The sequence below is a fragment of the Choloepus didactylus genome, chromosome 14 (assembly GCF_015220235.1).
Source record: "Choloepus didactylus isolate mChoDid1 chromosome 14, mChoDid1.pri, whole genome shotgun sequence".
In the NCBI taxonomy this organism is placed as follows: Eukaryota; Metazoa; Chordata; class Mammalia; order Pilosa; family Megalonychidae; genus Choloepus; species Choloepus didactylus.
In genome coordinates, this window is record NC_051320.1 from 48,313,503 (window position 1) to 48,340,612 (window position 27,110).

Sequence of the window (27,110 nt, forward strand, 5' to 3'; positions counted from 1 at the left end):
AGGTACCTGAGTGGCCTTCTCCATCCTCCCACTTAATGGGTCTTATGGCCTGAAGAGAAGTAGAGGTACCAGTGGCTCCCACTACCGAGGGACCATCAAGAACCATGCACATGGTGGCATATTGAGCGGGCATGCAAGAGATTTCTGCCCCTGAATCGAGCGTGCCTGTGTACCATTGCCCCTCTATTTTTAACTTACGAGTAGGTTTTTCTGGAGTGAGGGGGACTGTCCAGAGAAGCGTTTTATTGTTGGAGCATTGATTAGTTTTATTGGAACCGGCCGGCACGCTGCCTCTTAGGGGCGGGGCTGAGGCTTGCCCCGCTTGGAGTTTAAAGCCTGCTCAGTGCTTTGGTGTTGACTACCGCCAGGGCACCAGGGATAGCAGAATTTTTTTAAATCTTTCTCGTTAAGGTCTCTGTGGCTGCTTTTGCAATCGCGCGCCCAGTGATAACCACGTTGGCAGCGCGGGCATGGAGTGGGAGGGGGGCGCCCATGGCGTTGCATGGGAGGCGGGCGTTTGACCTCCGTATTGGGGCATTCCCTGGCAAAATGACCGCTTTGCCCGCATTTAAAACAACCGGTGGTGGCGGCCAAGGCGGCAGTGACGGCGCCAGAGACAGCCTGGGCTAAGGACGTGGCAGCTGGATCAAAGGCGCTGCAGGCGAGAACCCAGTCATCTATCCTTTTTTCCCGCAAGGGAAGAATGGCTTGCTTACAGGGGGGGTTAGCTCCTTCTAGAATGAGTTCGCGGGTGAGCGCTAACTGGGCTTGGGGGTCGGTAACTTTTCTAGCACAGGCCTCTTCAACCCTGGAAACGAAGGTGGCAAAAGGTTCGTTTGGCTCCTGGAGGAGCTTGGTAAATTTGTCAGGTCGACGGGCAGAGCAATTGGCAAACGCGCGTAAGGCGATGCCTCTGAGGACAGTCCAGAAGGTAGCAGGGACATTAATATAAGCAGACGCATTTAGAAATGCTCCAGTGCCCAAATAGGCTTCAGGGGGATGATAGACTCCAAGGGCTGCGTCTTGCTCACTTTGCTGAGCTGCTTCTGCCTGGAAGTGAGCACGCCAGTCAACAAACTGACCGGGGTTAAGAATGGAACGGGCAAGCGAGGCCCAGTCTTGGGGGATACAATAGTCCATGCCGAGATCCTGCAGTATTTGGGAAGCGTATGGGCTACCTAACCCGTCCTCCCTGACGGCCCTGCGAAGCTGCTTGATAGTATCTGAGTCAATGGGATACCAGTCATACGGTTTCTGTGGGGTGGGGGCAAGGTTAAGAGGAAAGCAGCGAAAAGCACGAGAGAAAGGAGGACGCGCTTGCAGAGGGTTTGGCGCGGGAGTGGGGGTAGGGGGAGCGTTGCCCCAAGGGTTGCCTTGAGGTGTAGAAGGCAGCCAGGGGTTGTTAGTCGGCAGGGTGGAAGGAGCGGCGGCAGCTGCCGGTAGCGGCTCCGAGGGGGAGCCCGCCGAAGGGGGAGGCGGGAGTGGGAGGCCCCAAGCGTCGCAAGATGGCGGCGCGGTGGGCGTGGCTAAGACACAAGATGGTGGATCAGCCCCGCCCTGTGAAAGGGCGGGGTTCAAGGCATAAGATGGTGGACTAACTCCGCCCTGTGGAAGGGCGGGGTAAAGCATATGCGGTTTCCGGCCCAGCTTAGGGCTGATGTCATCGCTGGAGCATTTCCTCCCCTCGATGGAAGAAGAAGGAGGAAGTTCGCCATCTTGGCGTGGCGCAGTGTTATTTTGCTTTTTGGGAGTCACCTCGAGCGCGTTGTTAATCTGCTCGACTAAGGACTCCGTGTCCGAGTCATGATTTGAATTAGTATCGCTATCTGAATCTGTTGGCTGGGTTGATAGGGCTTCCTTGGATTTAACGGGGCCTCGATCAGGGGGGAGGGAGCCTTGAAGGCAGGAGCGGATGGTTATCAAGGTGGGGAGCAAGCCGGGAGGGAAGCGCTTGCTCTCATGTTCCATGGCGTTGGTGACCCGATCAATAAGGCGATCATAAGTAACAGGGTCCCAAAGATGGCAAGTGATGAGCCATGGGTTAAAGGGCAGCAGGAGGTCCCAGTATACCTGCAGTTGCCGAACAGACACTTTACAGCGATGCGTGTCTAGGAGACCCGCTAGAGCACGAACTTGAGGTGCCTGGCACGTAGATAGACGATTACCCATAGCTGAGGGGGAAGGAGGGGGAGTTGTTTACCGAGCAGAGAGAATGAGATAAACCGTGGCCGCAAGGCCGAAGGAGACGGCGAGAGCGGAAAGCAGTGCCCTTTGGCAACGGGAGTAGTCGGGGGGGGGCGGTTGCAAAGAGGCACACGGCACCAAATGAGGAAATAAAAATACAAAGAACTACAGCAAAGTAATGGAGGGGAAGAGGGAGAGCGTTAGGAGGAACGGGGGTCATAGAAGTGCGCATACAAGAGGACGAAGAGAGCGTGGGGGAAGGGAGGAGCGGCTTCGGAGCAGTGAACCTCCCACGGCTCCGGAAGCGGCGAAGGAGAGGCGGCCCTTACCTTGCAGGCGAGGAAACGGGAAGCTGGAGAGGCGTCCGGGCAAGCGGGCGACCTGCCGAACTGTTGTGTGGAGACGCTCCCTCACACGGGGCACCAGTTGCGGTCGCGGTTACTGCTTCTAGGGGGAGGGGCGGCCGGTAGCTGAGCCCTCAGCTCTCGGGGCTGCTTAAAGGGTACCGGCGGCGGGGGCTCTTTCCCGGAGGCGAGGGCGAGGCGGAGGACTTGGCCGGGTCCTCGGCGGGAGGCGTGCAAGGTGTGGAGGGCGGCGATAAGGACAAGACACTCTTCATCCAGTAGGAGTATGCGCCAAAGAGATTTATTCAGGGGTGATTACAGGTTATATAGGCTGGTAAGAAGGGCAGGGCTGGAAAGGAGGTGAAGCAGCCTTAAATGGCAATACTGAAGGGATAGGGGCTAGGATTGGTTCTGAGAGAACGCAGGAGCCGTTGCAGTGGGGCGGGGGTTGTTCTGGCCACGGTGCATGCGCGCTGGCGGTGGCAGAAGTGGCCTTGGCACAAGGGAGTGTGTGGGTAAGATAAGGAAGTGGGGAAAGGGCAGTTGGGAGAAAGGCGGTTTCCTCCGGCAAGCCTCCCCTGCCAGTGGCATTTTGGGTGAGGAAAAGGGAGCTGCCTTGACCTCGCTCCCCAGGCTCGGGGGGGCTGCAGAGGGCACTCACGCCCGTACCTACTACCCTCCCCAGGGGGTGATCAGGTCCCCTGGCCCAGGCCTGGCAAGCCGAGGTACAAGCTCAGTCACCCGCACAAAATAATTAAACTTCAAAAAGTAGTGTTCCCAATTCACCTTACTCTCCCCTTTTGTAGTAGGAAGGTCTCATGCCATCCATGCTCCACTTATTTTTCACCTCATGCTTCTACTCCAATACTCAAAGCATGTATATTTTGAAACTCCTCCAGAGACACAAATGTATATTAGAAGAAATTATTCAGAACAAGCATAATTGACCAAATACCAAATAAATGAATATATCTTAGTGACATTGAAATTAAAACACCCAGAATGTATATTAATTATGAATATGCTTATTTTATCAAAGAATGATAGCCATGTTATTCAGTTATATGTAGTAAGTTGAAATATAGACTATAATCTAGTTTATAGAATCTTATCTAGAATCTAATACATGCTAAAACTTTTGACCTAGATAAATATGCATATAGATTGAAATTTTGGGAAATAAATTTGGATCATTTGCAGGAATTAGTTTTTGTAATCATGAAGCTCAAATACCTTGACAGAATTATGATTTTTTTGTCAAAAGTATATGAAGTTCATTCAATATATTAAAATAAGAAATATAATATCAAATTACTTATTCCTATTCAGCAGTCTTTCACCTTAAATTTTGAAAATTGAATTATCCAATTTAGCTCACTAAGTAGCCAGGATGGGTTGTTCAGTAGATCAAACACACATATTGCTATTTCTGTGCAATCATCCTAGAACCATGAGGAGGAGATTAGGGTGAATGCTGTTTAAATAATTTAAAGAGGTGATTCCTCACATGAGTTAATTTAAGAAATTCCTGTGATTCCCAAAGTCTGTGCTCCAAAGTGTTGGTTTTAACCTATAATACTATATTTAAAGCACTTAATAAAACCAAGAAAATAGGGATGCTTTTCTTAAAGAAAAATTTCCTTTTGAAAACTCAGAAAATTAATCAGCTTTAACAAATAATTTTCACTGATTTGTTTTAGTTACATAGCACATATATATAGGATGAACTCCACGGAAAGAACTCACCTATATTATTGTTAAATACATGCTCCAATGATTGGAATACTTGATTCCAGTGATTGGAATGCAAGATTGCCTCTAAATCTAGAAGAAACATCTACTTCAAAATATTCTTAAGGTGATGTAAGGACATATATAGGGAATTATTTCATGTAAGTGAAAGAAAGCTGGAGTCACATATTACAAATATTTTGAGGGCATAATTTCAAATGTATAGCTGTCAGCTATTTTCCTAACTGGTAAATGGCATGTAGATAAGAGGCATATCTTGTAGCCAACTGGAAATGTTCACATTTTTTTTATGTGTGTTCTAGTTCATTGAGTATTTAATAGTATATTACAGTGTCTCTAAAGCACAGTTTGCTTTTTTTCCCCTCACATTTCAACAGTTCTGAAATCATGATGCAACTTGCCAATAATTTATAGCATTTTCCCATTCCTCATGACACTCACAGTAATAATGGGTTTTATAATTGACAGTCTCCTAGTTTCCAGGTGTTGACTCAGTGATCTAAGCCGCTTTGATCTTGGGACTCTTCCATCAGAAATGAGGCCTCTACATCCTCACATCATGGGGAAAGAACTGCAGGATTTCATAGGCATTTCTCTGCTACAGCTCAGATTTGAGGCACATCATCTGGGATGTACTTGTCACTCGATATTATTGCCAAGTTCATAAATATTATAGCCATTTAATATTATGTTGCAAAGAATAATCTGACTATGATCCCTCTTCAGACTCCCTCCACCCCCCATTTTCTCCCTAACTCCAGCATTCCAGACCCCTGTTACCATGATCCACTTGTTCTTTTGCTCATAGTCATTTGTCACTTTTTAGTATATTTATACATAATTAACTTATTTATTTTGCACATTAAATAATGTAGGTTGCCTGAAGGTAGAGATCCTTGGTCAGTTTTATTAACCAATATATCCAACTGCCTAGAGCAGTGCGTAACACCTGATGGGCACTCAAGAGATGTGTTTTCTTTTCTTTTTTTTTTTTTTTTAATGGAATGGATTGTTGTACATAGCTGCAATTGATTTATTTTAATCCCTTAAAAATATTCTAATTGATGAATATATCATAATTTTTATGTCTGTTTTCCTGTTGTAGGGCTTTGGGGCTATTTCTGGATTTCTACAAACAAGTAGTTATAAACATTCTTACATGAGTTTTCTGATGCAGATTTTCATGAGTTTCTCTGGATTATAAAGTAGGAGCAGAATCACTGATTTGTAGAGAATGTACACATTCCAAATGAAAAATACTACCAAATTGTTTTCTGAAGGTGTTTCACCTTTTTGCCCTCCTAACAGAAATGTTTCTGAGATTCTGTTATCAAATGTATTAATCTCAGAAAATCAAATTTTGGCTTTCTCTATTGTTTTCTATATCATTGATTTCTGCTCTTTTTCTTATTTCTTGTTTTTTTTCCACTTAGCTAATTTGCTTATTTTTCTGTGTCTTTAAGTTGGAAAGTGAGATAGTTGATTTAAACTTGTGTACTTTTATAATAAATGCATTTAAAAGTAGAAAACAACCTCTAAGCACTGCTTCAACAGCATTCCATGTATTTTGATATTTTGTACTTTAATTAGCATTCAGTTGGAAATAATTTTTTAAATTTCCCTCGTGAGCTCTTCTTTAATCATTGGGTTATTTAGAACTGTGTATTTTCATTTCCAAGTATTTGCAGGTTTTCTAAATATCTTACTGGTATTGACTTTTTAATTCTATTGTTGCTATAGAATATACTCTATAAGATTTCAAACTTTCCAAAATTATTCAGATTTGCTTTATAGCCCAGCATATGGTTTATCTTGATGAATGTTTCCAGTGTACAGGAAAAGAATGTATATTCTGTACTTGTGGGATGTCAGGTTCTATAAATGTCAATTATGATCCATATTATGACCTTTTTAACATATTCTATTACTTACTCAAAGAGAGGTGTTAAAATCTCCAAATATGCTTATGCACTTGTTTATTTTTTTCCTTTAGTTCTATAAATTCTTGCTTCATATATGTTGAAGCTCTGTTATTCTGTGCATACACATTTAGGATTAGTATGACTTTGTGATGAATTAACCACTGTATTATTATAAAATGGTGCTTTTTTCTTTCTTTCTTTCTTTCTTTCTTTCTTTCTTTCTTTCTTTCTTTTTTTTTTTTTTTTAACTTTTGGTAATACTCTTTGTCTTGAAGTCTACTTTGCCTGCTATTAATAGTTATTATTGTTATTCTATCTGATAGATAATATGAATCCTATACTTTTCAGCTATGTGTGTCTTTATATTTAAGTCTGTCTCTTGTAAACCACATATAGTTGGATTTATTTATCCAGTCTGACAATCTTTACCTAGCTATTTAAATATTTATTGCATTTACATTTAATGAATCTCAACTGAGATTCTCTATCTCTTCATTCATCAAGGCCATATTTTTCCTTAAGTCATTGAACATATTTATAATAGTTATTTTAAAGACTTTACCTGGTAATTAAAAATCCAGGCCTTCTCAAGGTCAATTTCTATTAACTGCTGTTTTTCTTGACTATAGCTCCTATTTGTTTGCATGTCTGGTAACTATTTATTGTATATCAAACATTGTGAACAATGCACTGTAGGGATTCCAGATAATGTTATGGATAATGTTATGTTCCACTGAAATGTGTAGATTTTTGTTCTTTCAGCAATTCAATTAGGTCCAATCTCCTTAACTTTATGTAGGCTTTGTTTTTGTGCTCTGTTAAGGTGGATTGGTGGAAATTCCAAGCTGTTTCCTAAGACACTCTATGTCAGCTATACTGAAATTCCAAACTCTGTTTCCTCTCCTTTTCTTGTCAAGGCTTGGTTTTAAGTTTTATTAGTTCAGGTCTACAGTAGGCCTTACTCTAGGGTACAGTCCTTGCACCCAAGCTGTGGAATTTCTGGCATCCCAGTTTTTATGTCTGAAGTGATTCTGAGGTTTCTTCATTCTAGCTGGGCTGGAACTTCATCTCCCAGCCTTGGTCAACCTCTACAATTATAATTCTTCTCTCAGCTCCACAACAATAACTCTTTGGTAAACATTCCATACATAGTTTCTACCTGCAAGTTCACTGCCTAGTGCTTGGCCTAAGACTTGTGGGGAGACTCAAACAAACTTCGCCACTCCCTTATATACATCTTTCTTCTCTCCTATATCTTGCCCGGCAGATTATAGCTTTGCTTGTGCTCCAACTTCCCTGTCTTGTGGTCAGGAATTTGGACCTAGGCAGAGAGCTGTGGTGAACGTGAGGCTCATGTCAAGCATTTCCTTTCTTTCAAAGATCATAGCCATGTGCTGACTCTTGCCAAATGCCTGAAAAATGCCTCATATTTCTTGTCCTATTGCTTAGGTGGGAGGGCTAGTCTAATACCAATTACTCTGAAATGGTGTGAAACAGAAGTCCACAGTGATATTTGAATTTTTTTATGTATCTTTTAATCCTGCTAAACTTTATCTGATTTTTAAAATTTTCTACACTATTATGTCCTCTACAAAAAACAATTTTGTTTTCCTTTTCAATATATTTAATTTATTTCTCATGCTACAGCCTCCAGTACACAAGTTGAATAGAAGTGGTGATGCCAGTCATTCTTGTTTTATCTCTAGCCTCAAAGGGAAAACTTTAAACGTTTTATCATTATTCATTTCCTATAATTTTTATGATTTTTTTATTAGGTTAAGGAATTTCCCTTTTATTTCTAGATTTCAAGGATATTTTAAAAAATCATAGATGGATGTTGGCTTTATCAACTATTTTTGTGCATACCCTGAAATGATCATAATATTTTACAACTTTATTAGTATGATGAATTAAATTAATAATTTTCCAGTGTTAAAGTTCACCCTGGAAGCTCCCCTACCATCCTACCAGTTGCAGTTGAAGTTGTGGCTGGTGGCCAGGTGAACAGCTGCCAGCAAATAGGGCTTCAGTGGGTCATTGGGAACAAGAAACTCTTTTACATCCCTTGGCATTTTGCCATAGGACATGTCCCCAGCCATGAGGATGATAATACTGTCTTCTAGGCCAGGGCCAAAGAGACAGGGGAGTGAACTGAAAGAGTAGATAAGGCCAATTCCACCAAGTCAAAAGCCAGCAAGTACTGAGCCCTAAACAAAAGCCAGACTTCTGCCTGATTTTTGTTGAAGCTTACCACTCAGGACCAGCTTCATGGATATGCTCTGCTGTTGCCATCTTGAAATTCTTAATACTTTTATCTTTGAACTTATGTTTTGTAAGTGAAGTCCAATAGGACAGTGGAGCATGAGCATGAGCAGAGGAAAGACATGCAATATGCATGTCTACCACCATCCCTTGGTGTCTAATTTTTTCATTCACAATGCCCCATGAGAACAGAATTCTGATGGATCCATGATATGTGGGAGTTCAGAGAGACTCAAAACAAATATAAAGTAAGTGTGTTTTGGAAGCCACTGATTTCCACAGTGTATTGGCAGAATGTGTACATATTGAGAAGTGAAATAAGAACAGTTGATGCAGTTTTTGCAGTATTTCCACTGCTGTTGTATGAACAAATTACCTATGCATGTATGAACTATGAAATGCAAAATGTGTATTTTCACTGATTTTGCATATGGGTTAAATGCTCTTATATATTTTCATTTAAAACTGTCATTGCATAATATAAAGATGAATGTTAATATTAATGTTAATAATTTAAAATTTTATTTTTTCTTGAAATAGAACAAACAGTAAATAAAAAACAAAACACCACGGCAAGTTGAGAGAGGGGCTGTGGAAGAATGAAAAAACTTTATATTTTTACTTTTAATGGCACTTTTTTCCTGTATGTGTTTTTTTTTATATATATTCCATATATTTACATATAATACCATAATTGATTTGCCTAATTCCTAATTTAGTTCATTTTAAAATTTTGCTGTTCTGCTTTTCTAACATTACCCAAACAACAAACTACCCATAGACAGAACGACTTTGGCTGCCAAAGGATAACCAAGCGTGGTGGAAGTGGAGGAGAGAAACTCAAGCAAACCTCATTGTAGCATTCTCACCTCTCCAACAGAGCTGCCTGGCTACATGCAACTAAACTTGACACCCCATCTCTAAAATAATGAAGAATTATCATCACCAAAGTCAATCTGCCATACAAAGCAAAAAATCAAAACTAGATTGGGAAAGCAGCAGAATGTGCAGCAAAAAGGAATAATTATACATAATAGAAAATTAATAAATGATTTGAAAAATGAAAAAAATTGCTATTACAAGTAACTTTATGGTACATCTTTGTACATAAATTCTTGTCTACTTGCCTAGTTTTATTGTGTTTTTTTTTCATTTTTATTGAGATTGTTCAGATATCATACAATTATCCAAAGATCCAAAGTGTACAATCACTTGCCCCTGGGTACCCTCATACAGCTGTGCATCCATCACACTTAATTTTTGTTCCATTTTAAGAAACTTTTCATTACTCCAGACAAGAAATAAAGTGAAAGATGAAAAAGGAAAAAAGAAAAGGAAACTCTAATTCTCCCCTATCCCTAACCAACCCCTCTCAATTGTTGACTCGTAGTACTGATATAGTACTTTTGTTATTGTTTATGAAAAAATGTTGAAATACTACTAGCTGTAGTATATAGTTGGTAATAGGTATATAGTTCTTCCCTATATGCCCCTCTATTATTAACTTCTAATTGTATTGTCACACATTTGTTCTGGTTCATGGAAGCGATTTCTAGTATTTGTACAGTTGATCATGGGCATTGCCCACCATAGGATTCAGTTTTATACATTCCCATCTTTTGACCTCCAACTTTCCTTCTGGTGACATATATGACTCTGAGCTTCCCCTTTCCACTTCATTCACACACCATTCGGCGCTTAGTTATTCTCCCGTCTTGCTACCAACACCCCTGTTCATTTCCAAACATTTAAGTTCATCCTAATTGAACATTCTGCTCATACTAAGCAACCACTCCCCATTCTTAAGCCTCGTCCTATATCTTGGTACCTTATATTTCATGTCTATGAGTTTACATATTATAATTAGTTCCTATCAGTGAGACCCTGCAATAATTGTCCTTATGTGTCTGGCTTATTTCACTCAGTATATTGCTCTTGAGGTTTTGTCATCAACCCATTTTTTTTTTTAATATGGTTTTGTTCACTCACCATACATTCCATCCCAAGTCAATAATCAATGGTTCTCTGCATGGTCATACATTTATGTGTTCACCACCCTCACCACTATCTATATAAGGGCATCTGCATTTCTTCCACAAGGCAGGAGGGAGAGTCAAAGAAGGTAGAGAGGCAAAAGAAAGAGGAAAAAAAAAATGACAGCTAGGAAGCAGCAAAAGGAAAAATAACCTTAAATCAAAGTAGAATAAAGAATCAGTCAATACAACCAATGTCAAGTGTCTAACATGCCTCCCCTATCTCCTCCTCTTATCTGCATTTACCTTGGTATATCACCTTTGTTACATTAAAGGAAGCATAATACAATGATTCTATTAGTTACAGTCTCTAGTTTATGCTGATTCCATCCCTCCCCCAATGCCTCCCCATTTTTAACACCTTGCAAGGTTGACATTTGCTTGTTCTCCCTCGTAAAAGAACATATTTGTACATTTTATCACAATTGTTGAATACTCTAGATTTCACCAAGTTACACAGTCCCAGTCTTTATCTTTCCTCTTTTCTTGTGGTGTCTCACATGCTCCCCACCTTTCTCTCTCAACCGTATTCATAGTTACCTTTGTTCAGTGTACTTACATTGTTGTGCTACCATCTCCCAAAATTGTGTTCCAAACCACGCACTCCTATCTTCTATTACCCTGTAGTGCTCCCTTTAGTATTTCCTGTAGGGCAGGTGTCTTGTTCACAAAGTCTCTCATTGTCTGTTTGTCAGAAAATATTTTGAGCTCTTCCTCATATTTGAAGGACAGCTTTGCTGGATATAGGATTCTTGCTTGGCGGTTTTTCTCTTTCAGTATCTTAAATATATCACACCACTTCCTTCTTGCCTCCATGGTTGCTGCTGAGAGATCCGCACATAGTCTTATTAAGCTTCCTTTGTATGTGATGGATTGCTTTTCTCTTGCTGCTTTCAGGATTCTCTCTTTGTCTTTGACATTTGATAATCTGATTATTAAGTGTCTTGGCGTAGGCCTATTCATATCTCTTCTGTTTGGAGTACGCTGCGTTTCTTGGCTCTGTAATTTTATGTCTTTCATAAGAGATGGGAAATTTTCATTAATTATTTCCTCTATTATTGCTTCTGACCCCTTTCCCTTCTCTTCTCCTTCTGGGACACCAATGATACATACATTATTGTACTTTGTTTCATCCTTGAGTTCCTGGAGACATTGCTCATATTTTTTCATTCTTTTCTCCATCTGCTCCTTTGCGTGTAGGCTTTCAGGTGTTTTGTTCTCCCGTTCCTGAGTGTTTTCTTCTGCCTCTTGAGATCTGCTGTTGTATGTTTCCATTGTGTCTTTCATCTCTTTTGTTGTGTCTTTCATTTCCATAGATTCTACTAGTAGGTTTTTTGAACTTTTGATTTCTGCCGTATACATGTTCAGTGCTTCCTTTACAGCCTCTATCTCTTTTGCAATATCTTCTCTAAACTTTTTGAATTGATTTAACATTAGTTGTTTAAATTCCTTTATCTCAGTTGAAGTTAAGTTTGTTCCTTTGACTGGGCCATAACTTTGTTTTTCTTAGTGTAGGTTGTAATTTTCTGTTGTCTAGGCATGGTTTCCTTGGTTACCCAAATCAGGTTTTCCCAGACCAGAACAGTCTCAGGCCCCAGAGGGAAGAAATATTCAGTATCTGGTTTCCCTAAGGGTGTGTCTTAGAAAATTGCTCCACCCTTTGATGCCTCAGGTCACTGTGCTTTTCTGCATGGCAGGTGATGCCTGTTAGCCTATAATTCTTGACTGGTGTGAGGAGGTATGGCCATGTTCCCCCAGGCTCTGGGGTCTGGTTCTGGATAGAAAGGGCCCCACCCCTTTCCTCCTAGAGAAGACAGACCCCCCAGGTGGAGGTCATTAGCATTTCAATAGTCTCGCTCTCTGCTTGTGCTGTCTCCACCCTTCCCTGTGTCACAGCCCTGGAAACTGAAAATGACTGGGGCTTTCTCCACTGAGCCAAAAAAGAAACAGATAGTCCCCTTCAGACCCAGTCCAAGGCAACCCTCTGGCTCTCCAAGGTCAGTCGTCACCCAAAGCCTCTGTCTGTTTTTTGGGGATGCGTACCTGTAGTGAGCAGTTCACACTCGCTACTTAAAACCCCAGTTGGAGCTCAGCTGAGCTATATTCGCTTGCTGGGAGAGCTTCTCTCTGGCACCACGAGGCTTTGCAGCTCGGGCTATGGGGGAGGGGGGTCTCACAACTTGGATCCGCAGGTTTTACATACAGATTTTATGCTGTGTTCTTGGGCATTCCTCCCAATTCAGGTTGGTATACGATGAGTGGATGGTCTCGTTTGTCCCCCTGCAGTTATTCTGGATTATTTACTAGTTGTTTCTGGTTTTTTTAGTTGTTCCAGGGGGACTACTTAGCTTCCACTCCTCTCTATGCTGCCATCTTGCCACCGACCATTCCTGTGTGTTTTTGTTTTGTTGTTGTTGTTGTTGTTGATTTGTTTTAGCAATGGGCCCTGCATTCTCATTTTAACCCAAGTACCCCAAATCATGTAACTGGTCCTAATGCTGCTTTAGTTCTATAAGATCTATGAAGTCTGCTCTAATAACCTCACTTATGCAGGGAACACAATACTGTTGGTGCAAGAAGGAAGAAGAGAAAAGGAACAGTTCCAGATTAGGGTACCAGTTCTGAGCCTCACAGTGCATCCTGGTCCCCACATGGCACTCTATTCTTTACTTAAGAGGAGTTCAAATGACCACCTCCTTCCAACCATAGGGGATTGTGTTCTCTTGCCTCAGTACACACCATTTTGGTATCTTCATCTTGTGACACTAATGGCTTTTGGGAGCTGCTTCCTCCATATTCTACCAAAATTGGAACCTGAGCTACTGGCTACCAACCTGTCCTCTGCAGACAGTCAGCTTCTGCCTGATCTATTCATTAGCCTCCATATGGAGTTCCAATACAGGCAGGCATTCCAGTGCCCTCATTATCAACAACCCACATGGCTGCTAGCTCTTTTACAGCTAGCTGTAGGCCACACAGGAGCAGGTGGAGCTGTTAGGCTGGGTCAACATGAAACAGGAGCACTGCCCTGACCTCAATGACATGCCAAGTGTGGAAAAACACTTCTACATGTACCAGCTGCTGGACACTCTGGGCTGTGGGCTCATCCTCCAGCTGCAGGGCCAGGACTCTATGTCATCTGCCTATACCAGTGGAAGGTATTGGCATTTGTTTTCCCTCACTTCATTTGTTTTCCTCCCTCAAGGACCACTCACTGTCCCATGCTGCCTGATGCCCAGTATTTGAAACCATTGTTTGGTATATTGTCCAATTTTTTGGTGGTTTCAGGCAAAGGTTAGATCTGATCATTGTTACTTCATCTTCCCTGGGAGAAGAAGTGTTGAACTGCTAAATTTCATTTGAAAAGTATTTATTAGAATGTTGGGGATCTAGGAGGAAGTTGCATTCTTCCAAACAGGATTTGTATTTGCCTCTGAAAGCACATGAGGACAATAAGAATGTAGAAATACTTCAAACTTCAAAGAAGTTTAAGGACCTCAAATTTTGCCTACAAACATATACAAAATCTAGTTATGGTTACAACTTCCCAGGGATTTTTTCCCCCTTTCTCTGGCTCAGAATCAAGGCAACCACAGTCCCTTGAGGACAGAGACACACATATATTTATTTTTGCTTCCTCCTTTCATTGAGGTTCCCAACTCAATGTTTGAGTTTCCTATTAGATTTTCCATCTTGAGTGGGCACTAGCCCCTGGAGGACTTGAAAACCACTGAAGCTTCCAGCTTTGATATACACTCTCAGGGCAAAAGCAGTTTCAGAATTTCTGCTACTTGCTGAAAAACAGCTGTTCTTCTTAGCTATTACTGCACAATACACCATCAGAAATCTAGTGATATAAAACAACAATAATTTTATTATGATCAAAACCTCTGTGGGTCAGGAATTTGGATAGGACTCAAGGAAGGCTTTTCTGTTCCATGAAATCTGGGATCTCAACTGGAAAGACTGAATTGCTAGGGAATGACTCAAATGGCTGGAGATTAGAATTATCTTCAGACTCCTTTACTCAAATTCTGGTAGCCTGATTGGGATGTCTTGAAGGCTGGGTTGGGCTTACCTGGGACTGTTCACAAGAGAACCTGCACATAACCTCCCAATGTGGCTTGAAATTCTCTTAGCACAGTAAAGTCACATTGCAAAAGATCCCTGGGATGCAAGATATTATTGTGGCCAACTTTGGAAAATACAATTTGCCACACCTCTTATATTTGTGGCTGAAAAATCCTTCTGTTTTACCAGCTCTTTGGTAGATCTCTAGCTCTGGCTATCTATCTATCTATCTATCTATCTATCTATCTATCTGTCTGTCTATCTATCTATCTATCTATCTGTTCATCCATCCATCCATTCATCCATATCTAATCTCTAGCATTTTTAGTTGTTTCCAGCATGAAGAATTAAGAATGAAGAATTTCACAGGTCTTTCTGGATATTTAGTCCCAACCATATGATCAGATATGGAATTATCAACTTTCATATATATTTCAGATTCAATGCAACCAATTTGCCAAGAACCATGGAGACCTTATTGCCATTTTGGTAGGTGTTGCACTGATATTCATTATCAATTTTAAATGCTTTTATAATATTGAGTGTTCTTTTCCTTAAACATACACATCACTAGTCTTTTCATAACTCATTAACTCAAATTTCATGATTTTCCCAATTAGGTCATATTCATTTCTTTTCAGTTTCATTTTTTGTAGTATTATAGTTCTGTGGATTTATGAATGGAATCTACTACATGCTATGATATTTTCTTATTTGATACTCCTAGTTTATAGGAAAACACTGAGATTTGCATATTGGTCTTGTATCCAGACATTCAATTTGCTTTAAATTCTTAGTTGTTTCAAAGTTTGTCTGCAGATTGTCTTGGAATTTGGAATCATGAATGATAGATTTGCCTCTTCCTTTTCAATGTATATAACACTTTGTTTTCATTATTGCAGTAGCTAGGACCTCCAATATTATGTTGAAGAATAGCAACAATAGAGGGAATCATCTTGATATCAAGTCTAATTTGAAATATTTCTACTATTTTATCATTAGATATGATGTTCACTTGAATTTCTGGTACTTGGCTAAAGTAAGGATGTTCTATTCTAGACCTGTTTCACTAAAGTTTTTTTTTTTTTTAACTATGAGTGAATATTCATTTCTGTTAAATGTTTATCATTGCTCATTAGAATGGACAAATAGTTTTTTACTATTATTACACTAATAGATAATGTAAAGTATATACGGGAATATACTTTATCCTGAGAGAAACACTGCCTGGTCATTACATTTTTTAATATTCTGGTCAATTTGACTTGCTAATGTTTGATGGATTTGCATCTATTTTATAAGCATAGTTGGCCTATTATTGTGTGTGTGTCCATGTGAGTGTGTGTTTGCTATCATCATTACCCAGTTTAGGTAATGGATGAGTATACTAGCTTATAAATGAGTTAGGTAGTGTTCTAGTTTGCTAATGCTGCCGGAATGCAAAACACCAGAGATGGATTGGCTTTTATAAAAGGGGTTTATTTGGTTACAGTCTTAAGGCCATAAAGTGTCCAAGGTAAGTCATCAACAATAGGGTACCTTCACTGGAGGATGGCCAATGGTGTCCGGAAAAACTCTGTTAGCTGGGAAGTCATGTGGCTGGCACCTGCTCCAGAGTTCTGGTTTCAAAATGGCTTTCCCCCAGGACATTCCTCTCTAGGCTGCAGCTTCTCTCCAAAATGTCACTCTCAGTTGCTCTTGGGGCGTTTGTCCTCTCTTAGCTTCTTCAGAGCAAAAGTCTGCTTTCAATGGCTGTCTTCAAACTGTCTCTCATCTGCAGCTCCTCTCTCAGCTCCTGTGCATTCTTCAGTGTCCCTCTTGGCTGTAGCTCCTCTTCAAAACATCACTCACAGCTGCACTGAGTTTGTTCTGTTTGTCAGCTCATTTATATGGCTCCAGTGATCAAGGCCCACCCTGAATGGGTGGGGCCATGCCTCCATGGAAATTATCTCATCAGAGTTATCACCTACAGTTGGGTGGGGCTCATTCCCATGGAATCACTCAAAGAATTACAATTTAATTAACACTGATAGGTCTGCCCACACAAGATTACATCAAAGATAATGGCGTTTGGGGGACATAATACATTCAAACTGGCACAGGTAGTTTGTCTTTTTTTTTTTGTTTTTGCTCTGTGATTCTTTGCACCAGGTGGGAAATTATTTCTAACAGACTTGGCAGGACTCATTATTTGAGTAAAAACTTAACTGGGCCTGGGACTGCTTTAATTTCTTCTATGGTTAAAGGTCCATAAATTTGGGTTGTTAATTGTATTATACAAATATTTTATATCTTTACTTATTTTTATATCCTCATTCAATAAACGAACAGTTTCTACACATAGGTATTAAAGTTTCTCATTGTGATTGTGAACTTACCAATTTTTTGTATATTTATCAGTTTCATTTTAAGTTTTGTAAATATGTTAATTGGTATACAAAGAACCATTACTGCTATCAACTGCCAAAATTGATGTATCATTTTAATCAGTATGAAATATCTCTTAATTCTATTCTGTCTAATATTAATAACTATACATTTTTTTCACAATTTTTTGATTCATCTGTTCCACTCCTTATTTTTTCTCAATATTTCAGTGTCATTCTACTTTACATAAGATTTCCTGCTTCCATTAAATTCAGTCTCTTTTGGATCTTTAAAAACCTCTCATAGTTTCTACCCCAAAAAAGGATATGCTTATTTTCCAATGCAATTATGGATATTTAAAAATATTTTTACTATTAACTCCAGGAAATTGAAATAGAAAGGGGGAAAGCATTTATTTAGTATGCTATTTTGATTCTACTGTGTTTTAGTATTTTAAGCACTGCAGCTTATTGTGACATTTCAAAGGCAATATATTTCCTTATGAAACAATAACTTCTATTGTATATTAGGAACATACAAGGAAGCCCCATGTTCAAAATATCCAGAAATAAGCAAATAATGTTTTTTGTTTTTTTAAGAACTTGAGAAAATGAAATAAATGGAGGCAAACTACAAATGTTTAAAATTAGCAGTAGGTAGTAAAAAGACATTGTGGATTTTGGAAACTTGGCCTCTCTTTGGTGGACTTTTATTTGAAATCTGCTAAATTAGCAATTGTGTCATTTGCAATACTACCTCACCTGGATATTTTTCTATAGGAAATATAATTCTGAGGCTCAATTAGACTGAAAGGAAGAAAAGCTACACAGTTGGCCCAGCATTAATTTTAGTAATGTATATGCCCTGAATTTTGATGGAAATCAAGATTTTATGCATGATGTATTTATTATGGCATATTAAAATATAACTATACTCTGCAAATCCAATAAAATGTTTTGTCAGCCAGCCAAATGCATGTGTACTGGACAAGAAAAAAGTCTTTCAGTAATCTGACATACACTAAATTAACCATATGTTGTTCAGTGGTGAGTCATGATTGACTGCTTTCAATGAAATTTTCTCCTGCTCTATGGATGCTGGAACATCAGCCAGAACTGATGCAAAAAACCAGAGGAGAAATAGTTTTTCTATTGCTAAATGGTTGTATAATTAAGGAGACTTTGGTTTTTCAAATATTCCTTTAGAATTAGATGTCCCAAAGATCGATGGGAATTATTACAGTCTCCTTTGCATACGGCTATCTGCCTTCTCCATCATGCTTCTTGAAAAGGGTCACATTATAACCCCAGAAGTGGGATGAAGTTGTGAATGTGAAACTGAGGGTCACCTTCTTCCTGGGGAGGAGGGGTGGTACTCAAAAAAGCCTTATGATAAAGATGGAACCCATTGCATTCCATCTGGATGAGCTTTGGAGCCTTACAGAACTGAATTTAAATGCTACATCTGTCCAATCTATATGTGATGGTTGGGAAAGATACTTGATGTCTCTGCCCCTTAGAGTTCTCATCCATAAAATTAGAATAATAATTCACTGCACAATGCTCCTGTAAAAATGAAATAGGATATTGTTTGAAAGTTATAAATATAATGAAGCCTGGAATATGAATGGTACTTTTTTTTAATTAAAATGGACTCAAAATTACTTTTATTTAATCTACAAGTGCTAGACTTAAGAGAGGAACAGGATTGTTGTCTATGTGCTGGGACACTATTAGTCTCACCAGACTGTTTTTTCTGAAAATAATATCTTGGCAGCCACAAGGTAAAAGCAGACAGAAGATGTAAGAACCCAACCTTCGCCCAAGTCAAAACAAAATATTTGGGGATTATTCGTATGCACAGAGTAGATAAACTTTACAAGAAGCACCTTCCAGATTTCTGTGGTTTAACATAGTGTGCTGGTTTGAATGTATTATGTCCCCCCAAATGCCATTGTCTTTGATGCAATGTTGTGGGGCAGACATATTAGTGGGGATTAAGTTGGAACTTTTGGATTAGGTTGTTTGCATGGAAATGCACCCCACCCAACTGTAGGTGATAACTCTGATGAGATATTCCCATAGAGGCGTGGTCCCACCCATTCAGGGTGGGCCTTGATCACTGGAGCCATATAAATGAGCTGACAAACAGAACAAACTCAGTGCAGCTGAGAGTGATGTTTTGAGGAGGAGCTACAGCCAAGAGGGACACTTGGAAGAAAGCACAGGAGCTGCAGATGAGAGACAGTTTGAAGACGACCATTGAAAGAAGACTCTTGCTCTGGAGAAGCTGAGAGAGGACAAATACACCAAGTCCAACTAAGAGTGACATTTTTGAGGAACTGCAGCCTAGAGAGGAATGTCCTGGGAGAAAGCCATTTTGAAACCAGAACTTTGGAGCAGACACCAGCCATGTGCCTTCCCAGCTAACAGAGGTTTTCCAGACAGCATTGGGCATCCTTCAGTTAAGGTACTTGATTGCTGATGTGTTACCTTGGACACTTTATGGCCTTAAGACTGTAACTGTGTAACCAAATAAACCCCTTTTATAAAAGCCAATCCATCTCAGGTGTTTTGCATTCCAGCAGCATTAGCAAACTAGAACACATAGTAAAGGTTTATTTCTTGCTGGCTTCATAAATGAGTGCAGAAAGTGAGGCCTTTGCTCAATGTAGTCATGTAGAGAACCAGGCTTCTTTTATCCAGAGGTTCTATATCACTAGGGTCCTATAGATCTCAGGTGAATCCCATATATCTAGCAAGGAGACTCAGAGGTAAAAGAAAGTAAGAGTGGAGAATCACAAGGAAGTATTTTAGGGACCGTGTAAAGAAGCATATGTATTCTTTCCAAATTTGTCATATTGGACTGGCCAGAACTCATTTGCATGGTCCCACCTACTGGAGAAGGGAATTGCAAGATGTAATCTAACTGTGTGCCCAGGATGAAAAGAAAATGGAGTTTGTGACTGCCACGGATGTGGTTTGCTCAGATGCTGGAATAAGGATTGTGATTCTGCTGTATTTTCTCTTTTAATTTCCTCACTGTAGGTTTTTTCACATTCCTTTTTGAGGTCTTTAAAATAAATATCCAATTTTGGCTTAAACTGGAAAAAACACAAGGATAGTTTATGATTTGTTAATCAGTTCAGATTAACAAATTGTACTCAGTGGTGAGTTCTTATCCTTAGGTCCTTAGAAGGCTGATCAAATTATTCAATCTCTCCAAGTTTTAGTTACCTGAAAAATATCTGCCTAAATCACAGAAATGGAAAGATAAATTGAGATAGTACTTGAACATGTGTTTATAAATTAGGAAGCATAGGCGTTATTTTTACTAATGAAAAGATGGCATAAAAACTACAGTAATAATTTGGCATCTTATTACCACTAGTGTCTGCCCCATCTTCATCAGGTCCATTAGCATCTCTGTGCAAATGATGCTGTTTAAATGTCAGCTGTCTATTTGAATTTCACATATATGATACAGCTGGAAACTTTGTTTGGTTAACACTTTATTATACTGGCAGAGGATCCAATAGGCTATGAAACAAAAAATATGAAGTCTGTTCAGGGGCAAGATTCAATTATTACATATGAGCCAAGGATTTGCAGACAGATGATGTGAAGGGGGAAAGAAAGAGATTTTAGAGGTCAGATTGGGCAGCTGTTTGAAAAGTAGAGAGTTTAATTGGTCATAATCATTAAATTAGCTATCAGAACAAAAAAGAAATCTTAAGCAGAGGGTCTTACTTAAGCTAAGTTTTCACCAAAGAATTGAAAAAAGGAATTTAATACTTTAGTTACCCTTTTATTCTGTTATAGACATTAGACTACCTTTCAAAACATATTTACTTTGCAAAAAATCATTACTTATTTAACATTCACAACCATGTCCTTAATCATCTAAATGGAAACTTAAGATCAAATACTTTTTCTTCATGTCAAATAGAATATGTGCCAGTTGTATGAAGGTCCAACTTACAACTTCAAGTTAGGCTGAAAGATGATTATTTTGTTTCTTGTGCCTCTTACCTTCATTTTGCATTTCCCTCTCTTGTTTCTACATTTTCTTCATTATTTTCTACAAGTTTTCTTGATAATTGATATATTCATCTTGTACACATATTTGTATAAATATGTTTTTAATATTCCATAAAATTTTGGAAACCTCAAAAAAGTTTATTCAACTATTGTCTTTAGTGTAGCACTTAATACCTCGAATGTGAGCTAAATTCAATCTAAGAACAAATCAGTTCAGTTAATCATCATGACAAACTTCTTTTAGCCTATCATGTGTCCAAAGGTTAATGAGATCATTGTCTTAATTTATTTCTTATGCTCTAGTCAGATACCACATTCCTTTGGTTTCATTTTAGTTTTCTTTTTCAAAGTCAACTGATGTTGTGATTGACTTTGAATGACCATAACTGTTCTCCAAATTTGTTTGAAACCATTTCTTGAACACATAGCTTTTATTGACTTAAATGTGAGATTGGAATTGTGTGTTGAATGTGTGTGTATGTATGTGTGTGGGGTGGTGGGGAGAATGTTTATATAATAAATGCTTATTACACATTTGATTAGTGGCCATGAAACCTTCCCCTTTCCTCATTATCACTCCAGAGCTTCTAGACTACACCTCCTATTTCCTCTACCATTTTTCTTTTTGAGTACCCAGCAACTCCCATCATACACTAAGGGGAAGGTGAAATTAATGAACATATCTATCCCTGGTACAAAAAATTGGAGGTTAGTTTAACTTAGAGATATAAGAAGGGATTTGCCGTCACTCTATTTTCAGTTGTCATTTGCTGTGGGGAACCCAAAGGATAGCAGTTAATCTCTTGTTTTTACTGTTTGTCCATTTCTGACATGTCCTTAAAGTCCTCTAAGTTTCCACCAGGTCTATTTACCACAAAGAGTGAGACAAACTTAACTAAAAACATGTTCACTGAGGAAAAAGTTTGTAAAATGAGTATTTTGTTGTTATTGCATTAGATATTCTGGCTCAGGCTTTGGCCAATAAGAAGCCACATAAAGCAGCTATTAGCATCATCCGTTTCTGACCTTTCATATTTATGACCTAAGAACCCTGATTTTTTAGTTCCAAAATTAATAAGAATGCAATATTCTGTCACATGCTCCCAGAGATCATAAAATACTGATTCATAAAACCATAGTGTAAATTGTATCAACTACAATGAGTACTTTAAAGTGGAATGGATACCAGGTATTTTTCTCTAACTGACTAGCACATTTTATCCCTATAGCTGGGAAAGCAAATTATTGGAAGAGTGCTTGTGGTCTCCAGTCACCGCAGAGGTGCTAGTTGAGTGATGCAGGTGTACAATGAATGATGTGAATGTACAGTGGCTTTCCAAAACTCTGCTGCAATCAATTATGTGTTCATATATACTATATATTATACAGTGTAACTTATCAGGGTGACCTTCTTGCATGTTCTTGAAGGGCACACTCTATTTCTCCTTGAGTATCAATCGCAAAAATTATCTCATTTCATATCATTTTTGACTCTAACTACCAGACATATGCTTCCCCTGAAATTTAGATTAAAGCATTTCACTTTAAAGACTATTCTTCTTTAAACAAAATACAGCCAATTAGGAAAATCAAACTTAGCATTTAGTAAAATTAGCAACTCTGTTTATAGGAATAAACAGGAATAACCATATATCTCTGTCAACTAAACTTTGTTAATAATCACAATTTAACTTCAGAATTTTACTCAGACTTTAATAAATACACCTTTCTAAGTAGCTCTGAGTCCTATAACATTGTTAAGTTATCCTAGAATTTCAGAACACTAATGACTAAAAGCCTTTCCACTTACTCTCAGCTGAAATCATTTCTCAGGGTTTCATTTTCCACGTAGTTCTACTTTGCTGTCTTACACATGGCAGAAGGAAAGAATAGGAATAAATTTTGATTTATTATATTTTTCCAAACTATTAATGAATTATTTTAACGAGAAAGTGAAATAATGCCCTATCACCTCCTTTTCCCTTTTTTAGCTATAACAGTAGGGTAATAGGTAGAAAGGATGTCGTTTAAGCAGTTTTCCTTAAAAATTCTTAGCATTAACTGACACTAATAAATTATTTTATTTTACAAAGCTTCTGGTTAACTAATCAAGCTTACACCCACAAATAACTTTTAAATAATAACTATCAACAAGATAGTGTTTTGAGTTTCTGTTTCATTTGTCAACTAACCAAAAAAAATTAAATTAACCATAACATCTGCTTCTCTAAAAATTCCAGATAATTATGCTACTAATATTGATGCTATTTTTGCTGTGAATGCTCCTTTCTTTTTTTTGGGGGGGGGGGGTTCTTTTCTTAGTAGCCTTTTTATTTTAGAATAATTTTAAAATTATAGAAACATTGCAAAGATAGAACAGAGAATTTCTGTGTACGCTTCACCCAGCTTCCCTTAATGTAAACATCTTATTTAATCATGATACATTAGTCAAAATTAAGAAATTAACATTGTTGCAATACTAATGAACTAAGCTACAGTACAGACTTCATTTGGATTTCTTGAGGTTTTCCACTAATGTCCTTTTTCTGTTCCAGGATCCAATCCAGGATACCACATTGCATTTAGTCATCATGAGCCATTAGACTTCTCTGACCTGTGACAGTTTCTCAGTCTTTCTTTATTTTTCATGACCTTGGAAGTTTTGAAAAGTACCGGTCAGGTGTTTTGTAGAATGCCCCTCAATTTGGGTTTGTCTCATGTTTCTCATGATCAGAAATTGCCAAATAGTTTCCCAAAATGACCGTACCGTTTTGCATTCCCACCTGCAATGAGTGAAAGTTCTGTAGCTCCACATCCTTACCAGCATTTGAATGCTCCTTTCTTATTTCCTATGTTTTCTCTTTGTGCTTTTCTGTATTTCCTTGGTCACACTTGCCAAAGATCTGTTTATATTATTGGCTTTTAAATGAAAGAAAAACATAAAAACCAAGTTTGATTTATTGAACCAAGTAGGACACGTTAATGTCAAGTGACAAAAACAGACTTTCCTTAAGCCAAGAAGAAAAGTAAGTTTATTGCTGGGATTCTGGGTAGGACGCAGAATTGAGAAACATAGAGGCATCCTGGGGATCTCAGGAGCAGGAGCCCATAAACGGTTTCTTTGGGCAACATTAACACAGCAACAACTCTAGTTGCAGCCATCATTGTAGAGACTTAAATTTCCCTCCAGTTTTAAATCCCTGGGACAAAGAATCCAACTCCTACCAAATTGCTCATTAATTTCAGTAGTTTTATTTATTTTTTAAATTTGATTCCTTAGATTTTCTGGATATATACAATCATCAGAAAAAAATAAGTTATGTTATCTCTTCTAATTTAATCAATATAAATATTATTTTATTTTGTCTTATTTCATTAGTTACGACCTCAAAAATTATATTGAATAACATTTAATTCTTAACTTACGTAATTCTTAATTTAATGCTTTTGCCAGGCACTGTTTAAGGCTCTGAGGCTATAGTAGAGAAGAAAACAGACAAAATCCTCTGTCCTCCTGAAGCTTACTTTCACGGAAATGACATTTCTGGTCCATGAACCAGAAAATAAGTAAAATATACAGGGGCTATACAGAGTTAAGTACTAATGATAAAAGTAAAACATAGGAGGGGAACAGGCAATGCTGGAGGTGAGCCTGATAATAAGGGTAAACAGGAGAAATCCAGATCTTGTTGCTAATTTTAGAAAGGGCAACCCAAACCTTATCAACCCCAGAAGACTAGGTTTCTCTAGGATATCTGGGTTACAATTTTGTAATTTTTAAAAAACTGAACTATGTCATATTGAATGCAGTTGAATTTCTATCCTTATATCTATGGATATCAGTCTATAGATACTTTAAGATTTTGAAACATTGGAGGATAGTTCCTTGATGTCATAAATACTAATAAGCAGACATGAGGACCCTGTAGAAAAGGCACTAGTAGCTCAGCACTTGAGTGAAATAAACATCTGATTACATATGTGTGTGAAATCTATCTATATACAGATATTTATGTAATATATATATAGAGAGAGAGTGAATGAATGCACACATGGATAAGGGAGTGAGAGAATGAATGGCAAAATGAGGCATCAGGGGAACAAGGCATCAGAGGAACAAGGATTAGTTCTGTTAACACCTTTGGTTTTCAACTTTCTTATTAGAAAATTTTAATTTGATCTCTAAGCATCCTTCTAGCCCTAATACCCAAGAAATAGTATTAAAAGATTTCCAACAAGACAACACATACCAAAATGAAAGGGTAAAGTCTAGAAAAATTATAACACTCACTAAACCAGAAAGTATAATTAATCACTGCTAAAGATGCTGATATGCAATATTCCAGAAAAGGACTGGCTTTTACAATGGGGGTTTACAGTTCTAAAGCCATGAAAATATCCCAGTTAAGGCATCAATAGGATAATACCTTCTTTGAAGAAAGGCCAATGGCATCTGGGGTTCCTCTGTCATATGGCAAGGCACATGGCTGGAGTCTGCTGGGCCTCTCCCAGGGTTTGCTTCCGGTTTCCACTATTTTCTCCAGAATGCCTCTGGGTATGCCAGTTTGGATATATTATGTCCTCCAAAAAGCCATATTCTTTAATACAATCTTGTGGGGGCAGACTGAGTACTCTATTGATTAGGGTAGAAACATTTGATTAAATTATTTCCATGGAGATGTGGACCCCAATCATTCAGGGTGGATCTTAATTAAATCACTGGACTCCTATAAGAGAGCTCACAGACAGGAGTTCAGGGGTGAGAGACACATTTTGGAGAAAGCCATTTTGACACACAATGTAAGAGCAAAGGACCAGCAGATGCCAGCCACATGCCTTCCCAGCTGAAAGAGGTGTTCGGATGTTATTGGCCGTTCTTCAGTGAAGGTATCCTCTTGTTGATACCTTAGTTTGGACACTTTCATAGCCTTAGAACTCTAAACTTGTAACTTAATAAATCCCCTTTATAAAGCCAATCCATTTCTGGTATTTTGCTTAACAGCAGCATTAGCAAACCGGAACACTGGGCTACTGTCTTAACTTCTCTCTCTCAGCTCCTGTACATCCTTGCTTGTTTCTCCCAGGGCATTTCTCTCTAAGCATCTGGGGGTCCTGTCTTTGCTTCTCCATGACAAACTCTGGATTTCATCTCTTAGCATCTCTCCTGGTTCTGGTTTCAACAGCTATTTCCAAAATGTCTCTGGGTGTTTTCTCTCTAAGGGTCTCTGAGCTCTCTTTAAAATGTCTCTGCTTTTTATCCTCTCAATGAAGATGCCAGTAAACTAATTAAGACCCATCTTGAATGGAAGGGGTCACATCTCCATGGAAATAATCTAATCAAAAGATCCCACCTACAATAGGTCTGCCCCCACAAGAGTGGATTAAAAGAATATACTCTTTTAGGGGGTACATAACAAATTCAACCCAGCAAATTTATAATATTGTATTTTCCAAACATTTTAATAAAATAAGGTGTTTCTGTATATACAATTAGCATGAGGAATGAGTAACTATCAATAAAAAGGAAAAAGTATAAATGCTAAAGACTGATTTTCTGCTAAGATTTCAAAAATCAATGTCTTCGTTTTTCATATTTTAATCCCATATGAAGCCCCCAACCCTGTAACAGCCCTTTAATGATCCCACAGTAAATGCTTGTAGGAAACATGAATGAATGATTAATGATTACAATATGTAGTCAAATATTAAATATTTAGCTACTACTTGATATATTTAAATTCTATTTCATATTCATTTTAATTATTTCCATTACTTTCCAGTGTTATAATAAAAATGTAGAGATAAGGGGAAATAGGTTTAACCTTCAGTATTGGGGATCTATATTAAGTTTAAGAAAGACATTTTGGTAGATAAGATTGTTGGATGATAGGGCAGTTTACAGTTAGCACAGTACAAAGTCAGAAAACCAAATTAGATCAACAGATTTCAACTTCTGCATTTTACTTCCCACAAAACATTCTGTCAGGAAACTTGGGAACCAACATGACAAGAACAAAATGCCATCATTTGGTGAAAAGAAAAAGTATATTCAGGCATTTTAAGTCTAATGTAAGGTGAGTGGAAGTAATTACATAATTGCAATAGCATTTTGGGAAACAAGTTTATTATTAAGGT